The 11,437-nt window shown below is 36.3% G+C and overlaps 1 pseudogene; it reads left to right on the forward strand.

The window, feature by feature from the left end:
- The first annotated feature begins 6,538 nt into the window (after positions 1-6,538).
- Positions 6,539-10,257, forward strand: LOC112809208 (DNA primase small subunit pseudogene; annotated as a pseudogene).
- Positions 10,258-11,437: the final 1,180 nt, after the last annotated feature.

The following is an 11,437-nucleotide window of genomic DNA, read 5'->3' on the forward strand; positions in this document are numbered from 1 at the left end:
ATATATGGTTTATAAATCCTTGACTAGAAGAGTGGGAGTTCAGAATGTGAGAGAACTGAGTAACTAAAAATTAGAAGAATATGAAAGAATATGAAATGCAAGCACTCAGGGTGCTCAATGCCACTAATGTATACAATTGCCAATTCTGTATTTTTGCACTCTGTGTTTCTTACTAATATCCCATATCAAAAAGGATACTTGAGGGGAGGGGGGTGGGGGGATGGGTTAGCCTGGTGATGGGTATTAAGGAGGGCACGTTCTGCGTGGAGCACTGGGTGTTATACGCAAACAATGAATCACGGAACACTACATCAAAAACTAATGATGTAATGTATGGTGATTAACATAACATAATAATAAAAAAATAAATTAAAAAAAAGATACTTAAATACAAGTAACCCCCACACCTCAAAAGTGTTTACAATATTTTTGGTGTTCTATATTTTACTTTGTCCTTTTTATGATTTATAAATTGCTATCATTTCAGTGGGATATTTAAAGCAATAAAAATATTTTTATTTTTAGTAAAAAAATAACCTAAAGCAAAGAAGGAAGCACTAACCCCCATGCCAAAATTTGCACAGAGTGAGCAAAAGCACTTCAAGTATGAAACCTAATTTATTTTATTTTCAAAAGAAAATTTAGGAAACATGGATTCAATGGTTTGCCAATTATAGTCAGAGGCAAATCTAAGATTAGGACAGAAATTTCCTAATTGCCCAGTCTCCGTAATTAGTGTATGTGGTATCATAAAAATCCTTCCATTCACTTCCCTCTAACATTGCCTCCCATCTATTCATATCTTTGTCCTGTGTTCTACATGTGCTCTCAATGGAAATGTCAATAAAGTATTACTAATGTATGTAATCATAATTGAGGTTGTCAAATAATTCCTAAGGAATTATTCTCCTAAATAATACTTGTATTTTTAATGACATTTGTTAGTCAAATATCTAAGCAGAGACAAAACATTGCAGTGAGAGGAGAGACTGGTACTTAGGAACTTACCCTATGGCTTCCATTGTCTACCAAACCACTCACTCGCACTACTGTTAAGAGGTATTTACTGAACATGTCCAAGTTAAGCTTCTAATCACAGACTTATCCCAAGATGCTTCACACTGGCAGTAGGAGAAGGAGGGGGATGGGCTTGATGGAATCTGTAGATACAGTGAGAATAAAAATAAATATAGCTTTTGCTTAAAATTCGTTAAACCTTGATCTAATAACCAAATATAAAGCAGATTTTGAGCAATATGGGAGAACTATTAGATATCCCTAATATAATCCCGAAATTTTTATGGGAAGCTTCAAGGAGAAAGGGACAAAATCTGGGCCAGGTAATCAAGGCATAAAAAATTGTATGTCACTATTGATATATAATAATGTAGACAGACATGAAACTACTGGAAAAATTTAGGGAGAACTTAGGTCATGAAGACAAAATAAAGGGAATCATGGATGCCAAGTTTGAGCACACAAATGAGGGATAGCCTTCAAATGTATCTAGAGTATAAGGTCATAAGAAGAAAACCATACAACATCATAGGCAAGAATAAACTGGGATTATGGAATGAAAAATAGGTACAAGAAAGCCAGGAACATTGTCTTAGATCTGTCACAAACAGGAGTCCCAAGTGGGGTCATGCTGAAAGGGAACCCTTTCCATGCACAAGGCGTGCAGTAGGTAATTGTCTACCAAGCTTGATTTCAGATGCATGGGAAGGCCCTACTATACAAAACAAACAAACAAAAAAACCTCCTTTATCCATTGACTGGGTTTTGATTTAATATTTAACACCTCCAGCATTTGGCCTAAGGTTTTGATACTCCAAAGAAATCTGTTGTCAATTCTTTTCACCTCAGCAAGGCAACATCAGGATTTATGGTAAAATCTCCAGTCTTCATAAACCTATAGGATTAGTGAATCAAACTGTGGTTTACATACTGGTAGTTTCAACGTAACTTTCTTCATATTTTTTTGGTACTGTATACATGCTCCTATCATTCTGAAAGTAACAGTGAACTAATAATTATGTGTATTCATGTTTTACTCAGCTAATATTCTCATTTAAAATCCTTAGAGGAAGGCATTGGAACTTTTATTAATTCTTTATCCTCAAAACTTAGTATGGAATCTAATATATGATAGACATTCAGTATTAGTTGATCCGAAACTTTACTACAGGTAATTTTGTTCAAAAAAAGAAGTAATCTTCAGCATGTAAATCATATATTAATTCTTCTGATTGGCACACAGTCTGAAATGTTTTTTTTCTTTTAATTTAGGGAAGTTCCCCTCTCTGAATTGGTTGCCATGTTTTAAATTTCACCATCCTCACTACAGAATTAGTTGGTGTTAAGAATCCAAATTATGTTTATACTTATGTCCAACTTATCCTTTGTCCTTGAATGTCACTTCTTTTTTCCTAGATCTAAATTCCAGATAATACTATTGATTTTTTTGTGTGTAGTGTAGACTGATGTCCTTTATCCACTTTCAGTAGGACATGCTGTTTGAAATACTTTCTCCTAGTAAAGTAATATTTTCTGACGCAATATTGGATGAGCTACCATAAATCCTTCTTCAAATATTGTTGTATAAACATATATATATTTAAAAATACATACATAACAGACTCACCTGTTCATCTTTTAAACCAATAGTTTCTATTTGGCTGTGGATCTAGGAACAATTTGTATCTCTGGAGTAGAGTGAAGCCAAATGTTTTGTGTCTTTGTTCATTCAGCAAGATGACTGAAGCAAATGAGTTCACAAAAAATATAATTTATAAAGGTGTCTACAGAAGGTTTTGAACAGGACACCTGGGTGGCTCAGTTGGTTGGGCAGCTGCCTTTGGCTCAGGTCATGATCCCAGGGTCCTGGGATCAAGTCCCACATCGGGCTCCTTGCTCAGCAGGGAGTCCGCTTCTCCCTCTGCCTGCCACTCCCCCTCCTTGTGCTCTTTCTCTCTCACAAATAAATAAAATAAAATCTTAAAAAAAGAAGGTTTTGAACAATTATAACATTTTATCAAGACACTAAAACTCTTTGCCAGGGAGTTCTTAGATTCATATAATAGTTTATTCAACACTGATGTGGGAAAATTTAGATGAAGTCAGATATGGCATGGTTGATCTTATTTCAATCAGCCTATGCTCTGGCTTTTTTTAAAACTCCCTTTTCTCTGAATAATACATTTCCCCTTCTTTGGAATATTTATTAGTAGTTAGAAACTAAATCATTCCTGCCTGTACAGACCACATCCTTAGATCCCTGGATGCTCTCAGTTTCTTCTGAATAAGCAGCCTACTCCATGACCTTGCCACCTGCCATAGCCAACTGAAGTAGGTGGACAGTCAACTAAAACAGGGTCAATGGGAATTTGTCTCCAAGGACTGCAGAGTTATTACCCAGAGAGATTAGAGGTGCAGTCCTTGCATTGAAAGAGTCTAATGTGGCCGTCACTGGGCTGACATGAGCAACTGGAACAAAGAAATTTGATGTGCCAGGAGAAAGATGAAAGAAGTTGACCCATAAGGAGAAGTAGAGATGAGAGAAAATATGAACCCAGAAAGAGAGACAGAGAGCAAAAAACAGAGATAATAGCTTTCTTCATGTCTGATTATCTTATATCTTGGTTCTTATTCCCATGACTAAATCCTATCTGACCTTTACTAGAAATTAGAAAATTTTCTAAGTATAAATGTTCTTCCTCACCAGCACAGAATTCAAGCTCATGTTTGCACTTCCAACTAGGACTATACAGGTCTCATAGTACGTAGGCAAAAAAAAAAAAAAAGGTGGGGGGGGAGTATTGACTAAAATACACACAAAGCCAGTTTGTTTAGATACTTTGGCTCCAAGAAATTAAATAGATAATCTTTAACTCTCATATCTGATATAATCATCACTGAGAGAGTCCCTGATATAGGATAAGCATTGGGTCAATGATTTTACATTATCTCATTTTATCCTCCAACAAACCTAGGAGTTATGTGTTATTTCCAGTATTTCACAGATGATGAAACTAAGACTTCAACTTTCCTAAGGTCACAGAGGCATTAAGTGGTGAAGACAGAATACAAATTCAGGTCTCGGACTGTGATCCCATGTTCTTTTTATTTTTATTCATGTGAACTTGGTCAGCTTTGTTTCTATGTACCTAGTTTATGACTAGATTATTCTTTAAGTATAATTTCAGATTAAAACACTAAGCTAAAGACTACTAAAATAGCTTAGAGGATTTGTAATTATATTATTTGTTACTTATTGCTTGTCAAATTAAATGAAAGAATTTGAAAATTAAGGGACATGAAATCAGAGATAGCTAATGGCTAAAGACCGAAAGAGGACTAAATCAGCCAAATGCAATTTAATCTAATATAGGAATTTATTTTGATTGTGCCTTTTAGGGAGAAAAATGATATCTTTTTACTATCTTTAATTCCAACAGTATTACCATTTATGAAGATAAAGTTGGCAACTTTTTTGTTGAAAAAGTATGTACTTTGTATTCTCTAAACATGTTAGACACAAATGAATAAATAAATACCTTTATGACAAATATCTGGAAAAGATGATTCATAGAAATGAATATTTTCACAGTATTGTTATAAAAACTCACATAACAAGTAGCTACTACACATTTGAGAAGATATTTCTTATTAATTTAAAATAGATTTATCTCTTTGTGACCAAAATATTCATGCAAAATTACAAGTACTACATTATTTTTAATCCACTTTCAAAATTTTATATTTTGACAAGGGTTGGTGTGACATTGTACTTTCCAGTGAAAAGATTATCCCAAATTAATGACTCAGATAAAGCGTATTCAACCCCAAGTTTTATTTTTACAAAATAAATCCATGAAAATAAGTTTGACTAAGCTACTAAAAATAAGTCTCTCTTTATAAGCAATATCATTTGCAAATACCCTTTTGCTAGTATGTCATCAAAAGACAAAAAAGTGACTTAACTCTTCTAAAAGTTATGTCATTTTAAACTTTAAAAATCTTGACCAGCAACTAGCAGGTTAAAAATAATTTGTACAAATTTAGGACAAAAAAATTTTTTTTAAAGATACGTATCAGGTCACCTTTATTATTTTTGGGGGGGATTTTATTTATTTATTTGAGACAGAAATAGCCAGAGAGAGAGAGCACACAAGCGGGGAGGAGAGGGAGAAGCAGGCTTCCCGCCGAGCAGGGAGCCCGATGCAGGGCTCGATCCCAGGACCCTGGGACCATGACCTGAGCCGAAGGCAGACGCTTAACGACTGAGCCACCCAGGCGCCCTAGGACAATAATTTTTGAGACATCACTCTCATGAAAGATTTTAGAATGGAGACTAAAATATAGTTATACATTTTAAGACTTTGAGGAAAGAATTTCTTTCAAATGATGAAAAGAATCTCTTCAGTCTTACTTTAAGCTTTATGTTGTTTTGTTTTGTTTTGTTTTAATGAAAAAGAAGACCGAGACACCAGACACAGTTCACTGGGACAGTTCCATACATTCAGCAAAAATATCAATTATAGAGAAAGTCTGGAAAAGGAAAATTTTTTAAAGTAAAGCAGTCCTTAAAAATAAGAGAAATGTCTATGGAACCAGTGATGAAATATCAGATGTGAAAAACAGAAAGCAGGGTTGAAACTTCAGGAGTTTGGGCTTTGTGTCCAGCAACAGGCACAGCAGATGGGGAAAGCAGAGATTAAAAATGCCTCAGTGAGGTAGACACTGAATCTGGGTTCAGTTTGGATCCAGGCCTATGAATGCGGAGCAAAGAAAAGCTATAACTTTTCCCAAGCAAATGACTTACATAAAGAGGCATACCTAAGAATATGAGGGAAAAAAACAAACAGAAAAATCTTCCCATTAAGGTCAGGTAGCAAGCCACTTGCTAGGCCATGTTCCCCACTAACCCCAGAAGATGTAAGTGCTGAGCTGACAATATAATATCTGGTTATATACACAGGATTATAAAGACCAAATCGAGACACCCAAAACCAGACAACAGGAGCACAGAGAGGGAAGGAAGGGGAGACAAATGCCATCATAGCTGGGCCTACAAACCAAAATTCCAAAACCAGGGAGGAAAAGAATGATAAGAGCAATAGATGAAAAAAATCAAAATTCGCAAGATTGTCACTTCAGATACAATACAAAATAGTGTATCTGAGATGACCTTAAAATAAGTATGTTGCAGAGTCTCAAAAGCATAGGAAAAAGGTAACCATGAAACAAAGAGCAGGACAATATCGTTCTAAATATCAGGTATTAAAAATGGAATTATTGAAATTAAAAAATTAACGGATTTTTTTTAGGTTGAAAAGGAACACAGTCAAAGAAAGTATTATTTTCTTTTTTATCTTAAAAAAATGCACAGCAAACATAGATGAGCTAGTAAAATAAAGAGTGAAAACACAAAAAAGAAGTTCAGACTTAGATGTCAAATGACTGATTTAGTGAGAGGATCTAATGTATCTCTAATAGGAATGCATGAGAAAGACACTGAGGAAGTGTTGGAGAAACAATGCCCAAAGAGGTAAGGCTGAGAATATTCTCATACAATTGGAAGACACGAATCTTCAGTCGGGAAGCACACTTGGAAGAACAAGCAAGATAAACAAGAATCACTATACCAATGCATTGTAGTGACATAATGGTAGTAGTACAGTAATAAATAGTATTAACGATACATAGTACATGAATGAGTAATGGAAGATTTTCACATTTAGAAATATCTGGGAGGGGGGTTCCCTTCTCTTTAGGAGGCCCAATAAAGTAAGATGTTCAATATGTTCATTTTTCAAATTATTAAATAAAACATTCAGAATTCCCAGTAGTTAACATCAAATATTAAGGGTTTTTTTTTCTTCCTTTCTTTCCACTTTATTGCTTTCTATCGGAGCTCAGTTTGAAAGAATTGTTCATTACACTTTTAAATTAAAAAGCACATTGCCATCATACATCACCACCTGTCCTCTTCTTATTTTTGCCTTTCTTTTGTGATCACTATTCTTATTCCCTTCATCACATTGCTAATGTGCTTGATTTTTGCCCTTAAATATTTCATACAAGTTCACAGCTGGAAAGGAATTTTGCTTCTGATGAATCATACCTTGAGTCTCACTCATGTCTGATTTTGATATTTATATGAGACTTTGGACTTTGACTTTAGAATTGACGCTGGAAAGACTTTAGGGGCTGCTGGAATGGCATGCGTGCATTTTGTAAATGAGAATGGCATTAATGTTGTATAGCCAGGAGTGGAATGGTATGGACTGAATTATGTCCCTCCAGAATTCATATGTTGAAGCCCTAATGCCCAATGTGATGGCAACTGGAGATGGAGCCTTGGGGAGATAAACAGATTTCAAAGAAATCATGAAGGTGTGACCCCCATGTTGTGATTAGTGCGCTTATAAGAGGCACCAGAGAGCATGCTTCCTCTCTCCACCATGTAAGAATACCGTGAAAAGCCTTCTGGAAGCCAGGAAGAGAGCCCTTACCAGAAAACTGAATCTTGATCTTGGACTTACCAACCTCCAGAAATGTGAGAAATAAATATCTGTTAAGGCACCCAGTCTACGGTATTCTATTTTCACAGCCAGAGCTGATTAATAACAAATATTTTTTCCAAGTTTCTTTGTATTTCTTTATTTATAATAACTTTTGTTTTTTTCATTTTTCTTTCCTGCCCTGCTCTTGACAGATCCAATTTCTTTTGATGGTTTTGAATTCATTTGTTCTTCAATTTTTTTTTTTTTTGGCCCTGTAACTACTCTACCCCTTACTGTTTTTCTTTTTTTCTTTCCTCTTTCCTTTCTTTCTTCCTTCTTCCCTCCTCTTCTTTCTTTCTTTCTTTCTTTCTTTCTTTCTTTCTTTCTTTCTTTCTTTCTTTCTTTCTCTTTCTTTCTTTCTTTCTTTTCTTTCTTTCTTTCTTTTCTTTCTTTCTTTCTTTCTTTCTTTCTCTTTCAATTCAACAATATCTCTGTCTTCCTGAAAGGCGTGGTAAATATTTTAATACATTTTATCTTCCTGGGGTCCCTGAGACCTTCCATGGCTTTCTCCCACAGCAAGTTCTTTTCTTCACTAGACTTAAAAAAAAATGCATTCCAGTCTAATAAAGAAAAAATAAACCTTAATTTCTTAAAGAAGATATAGGAGAATATACTTACGATCTGAGGATAGGGAAAAATATTCTTAAACCAGATCCTCTCCAAAAAAAAAAAAAAAAATGTAATACTAACTTTTTGCATTGTGCCAAATAGGCAATGAACAGGAGGGTCAAATACCAATTGACCAGTTTCTTTTTCTCACTATTTTGAAATTTAGATTACTAGTTCTGAAAGAATCAAATGCAGTTTTACTCGGAGAGAAATCACGTCTTATTTTGGCAAATTTCTGAACCATTTTGGCCCTTAAGATTTGCAGACTAATAAGCAAGTTTTGAACTCCATCTAAGGTTAATTCATACTCTACGGAGCTCAGACTCCTGGCAGCAGTTACACCTAAGCAGGGCAGGCAAATAGGCTTGATACTTGCCCCTGTGTTTCCAACCTCATTCTTTTCGTCAGGGACACACAGGTTTTTGCAGCGCTCAATGTGCAATGAATTAAAAATCGCTCTGGGAGCTTCCAGGTTGGTGAACACGTGGAGCCGGGGGCAGAGCCGTGCTCCTGGAGAGAGCATAGAACCTCTCCTCCTGTTCTCTTGCCCTGGTACTTTGTATCTCTTCCTCTGCGTGTTCATTCTCAGTCGGCTCAAAAGCTCACCTTTCCACAGAAGTTCCTCTTTCTGAAATGCGCGCAGCCTCCTCGCGTCCAGCTGAGCAGTGAACCCAGAGATGATGGGCCCAGACGGCGGGAGCCCCTGGGGTGCCCAAACCAGCCCCCAAGTGGGAGTTACAATTTCCAGCGGCTCCTGCAGAGAGCGTCAGCCCGCACCGCGCTGTGGCGCAGGCTCAAGGCTGTGCTGTTCCCGCCAATTCCCGTGGTGGTGATCGTGCGGCGTTGAGTCCCGCGCTCTACGCAGGCGGAGACGTTTGACCCCCTGAGCTGCCCCAGCTGCTTCAGCTTTACTACCTGTGCCGGCTAAACGATGGCGGAGTGATTAAAAAAAAAAAAAAAAAATGGCTTTCACACGGTGAGTTTTCATTCATTCTAGAAGATGACATTTACATTTGCTACCAGTCCTTCAACACCCAAAGTGATCTGGAAAAGGAGATGCGCGAAGTGCGCGGTATGTTCCCACAGACCCAATCAGCATAATACAGTGAAGCCCGGGGCTTCCCTGGCTCAGGATAAAGAACTCAGGTTTGACATTGATATCACAGGCTATGACAGTGTGTTAGATGTTCTGGTTCGGTAGACATATGTTCTGAGACCCGGACCCTCAGGATGATGGCCATTATGCATCATCGACTGAGCATTGAAGGAGGGCTTTGGATTTAAGCATCATCTCTAGGTGTGTTCTGGAAGGAGGGGTGTTCCTTGTTGGGTCTATGATAAATCAGGAAATTGTCCTCCGCAGTACATTCTGGGATACTTGACTGTTAGTCTTGTAAAGGGTGGTGAAGATGTTAAAAGCAAAGTTCACCTAAATGAAAGAATTCACCTTTGGTATAAACATAATTTTAAAATACGTCGAAAAATATGCCTTGGTTGATCAATATATTCTTGAAAATAAAGAAAGCTAGGATAAGATTTTACCCCTTGCCCTTGAGACAATTCATGAGGAACTTCAACAAATCTTCCAAAAGCATCACAGTTCACTTCAGCTTTGGGAGCATTTCAAGACGGTAGCGAGCAGATGTCAGAATAACATAAAAAATTTTTGACAAATGTGGACCCAGGCTTGAGTGGGAGATCACATCCCGACCCTGTTTTCCATGGCTGGATATCAGTGTTAGCAAAGAATCCATCTTTTACTGAAGAGCTCTCTTAATATTCACACTAAAATAGGTTGCATTTCTGTACATATTGATTTACAGAAATTAGATCAGTTTGATCCATTTGCTGTTCTAAACACAATCTCCATCTGCCACAAATTGGGTAACATTTCAAAACACTAATTAAGAAGAAAAATAGGAGAATGAAAACTGAATCTGATATCAGATATAGAATCAGAGATTATAAGAAGACCTTTCTAGCTCCCTATGTGGAAGTTTTCAAACAGTTTAGTGAAAACCTGGGTAAGTCCTGAAAAGGTTAGGTTCTCAAGAAGAATGATTTACAGAAAGACTTCTGAAGATAACAATTTCCCCCAAACCAGTGTGGATATCTTCAGTCTAAAATCAAACACTTAAAAGCCATTCAATAAATATGGCAGGACCATGTATGCCTCTTAATGCTCAAAGCAAATTTCCTTTTCTTGAGAAATAATTATGTTGAAAATACTCCTGAGAACACCGAAGGAGAGTGTCAAGTTTCCTTGAAGGGGCAATAATGGGAGGAATAAGTGGATTGCAGGTAAATTTATAAAATTTAATATTATACAGTGATAATTCTAAGATTTCCAATATGAATACTCAGCTCTACCAATTGCTGTAGACAGAGGTAAGTGAGAGTAATATGCCTGAGATTTTAATCCCACCCTAAGGGATACAGCCTCCATATTTCTGGAGTGACTATTCTAGGTGAATGAGAGCCTTGTCCTTAAATCTTTGACCCTTAATTATACCTGAAGTATGTATTCATGCAGTTACTTCCTAATTTTGCTTACTAATATTTTCATTAGTCAGGCTACATTTTTAAAAAATCATTTTAAAAATCATTTTAAACTGGGTATCTATGCCTAAGAAAACTTCAATTCAAAAGATATGAGTTACTATATTACAATATTAGGGCCTAGTAGAGTATCTTTTACAACTAGGAGTTGTAGCTCCTAATTTCTTCCCTCAGAAACAATTGGATTAGTCCCCTATAAAGAAACAGCTTAGGAAAAATAGCTGAATTCTCCAACAAAACTCTTGTATTTGTCAAAACACTGGGACTTTCTATATATCTGATACTTTAATTTTAAAAGGTTTTGTTTCTTCCTTGTTTGATTTTGTGCAATAGATTTTGAAGTATCAGATTTCTTTTGCCTGGCTTTACAGCCAATCGAAACATAAGAGTTGTTCTGGTTTACATTCTATTTTCTGAGAAACATGAAGAAGCAAGCTATTGGGCTGGTGCTTTCCATGACTTATGAAAATTTTCCTTTCTTTGCATTTCCTTTAACAATGTTTTCTCGATAGTTACACAGTCTTTTTTTTTTTTCTTTTATCTTTTGGTTTACATAGAGCAGACTAATGCAGGCAATACACTGAAATGCCTTGCATTGCTTTCTCTTTGCCAACTTTTTAAAGAAGTATTACAGACTATTGTGCAAAACAAACAAACACAAATGCCACTCTTGACTGTGGTCTGTATATGAGGATCGTGAA

The sequence above is a fragment of the Callorhinus ursinus genome, unplaced genomic scaffold (genome assembly GCF_003265705.2).
Source record: "Callorhinus ursinus isolate GAN/ISIS: 27379988/994484 unplaced genomic scaffold, GSC_fseal_2.0 scaffold2, whole genome shotgun sequence".
NCBI classification, from domain to species: Eukaryota; Metazoa; Chordata; class Mammalia; order Carnivora; family Otariidae; genus Callorhinus; species Callorhinus ursinus.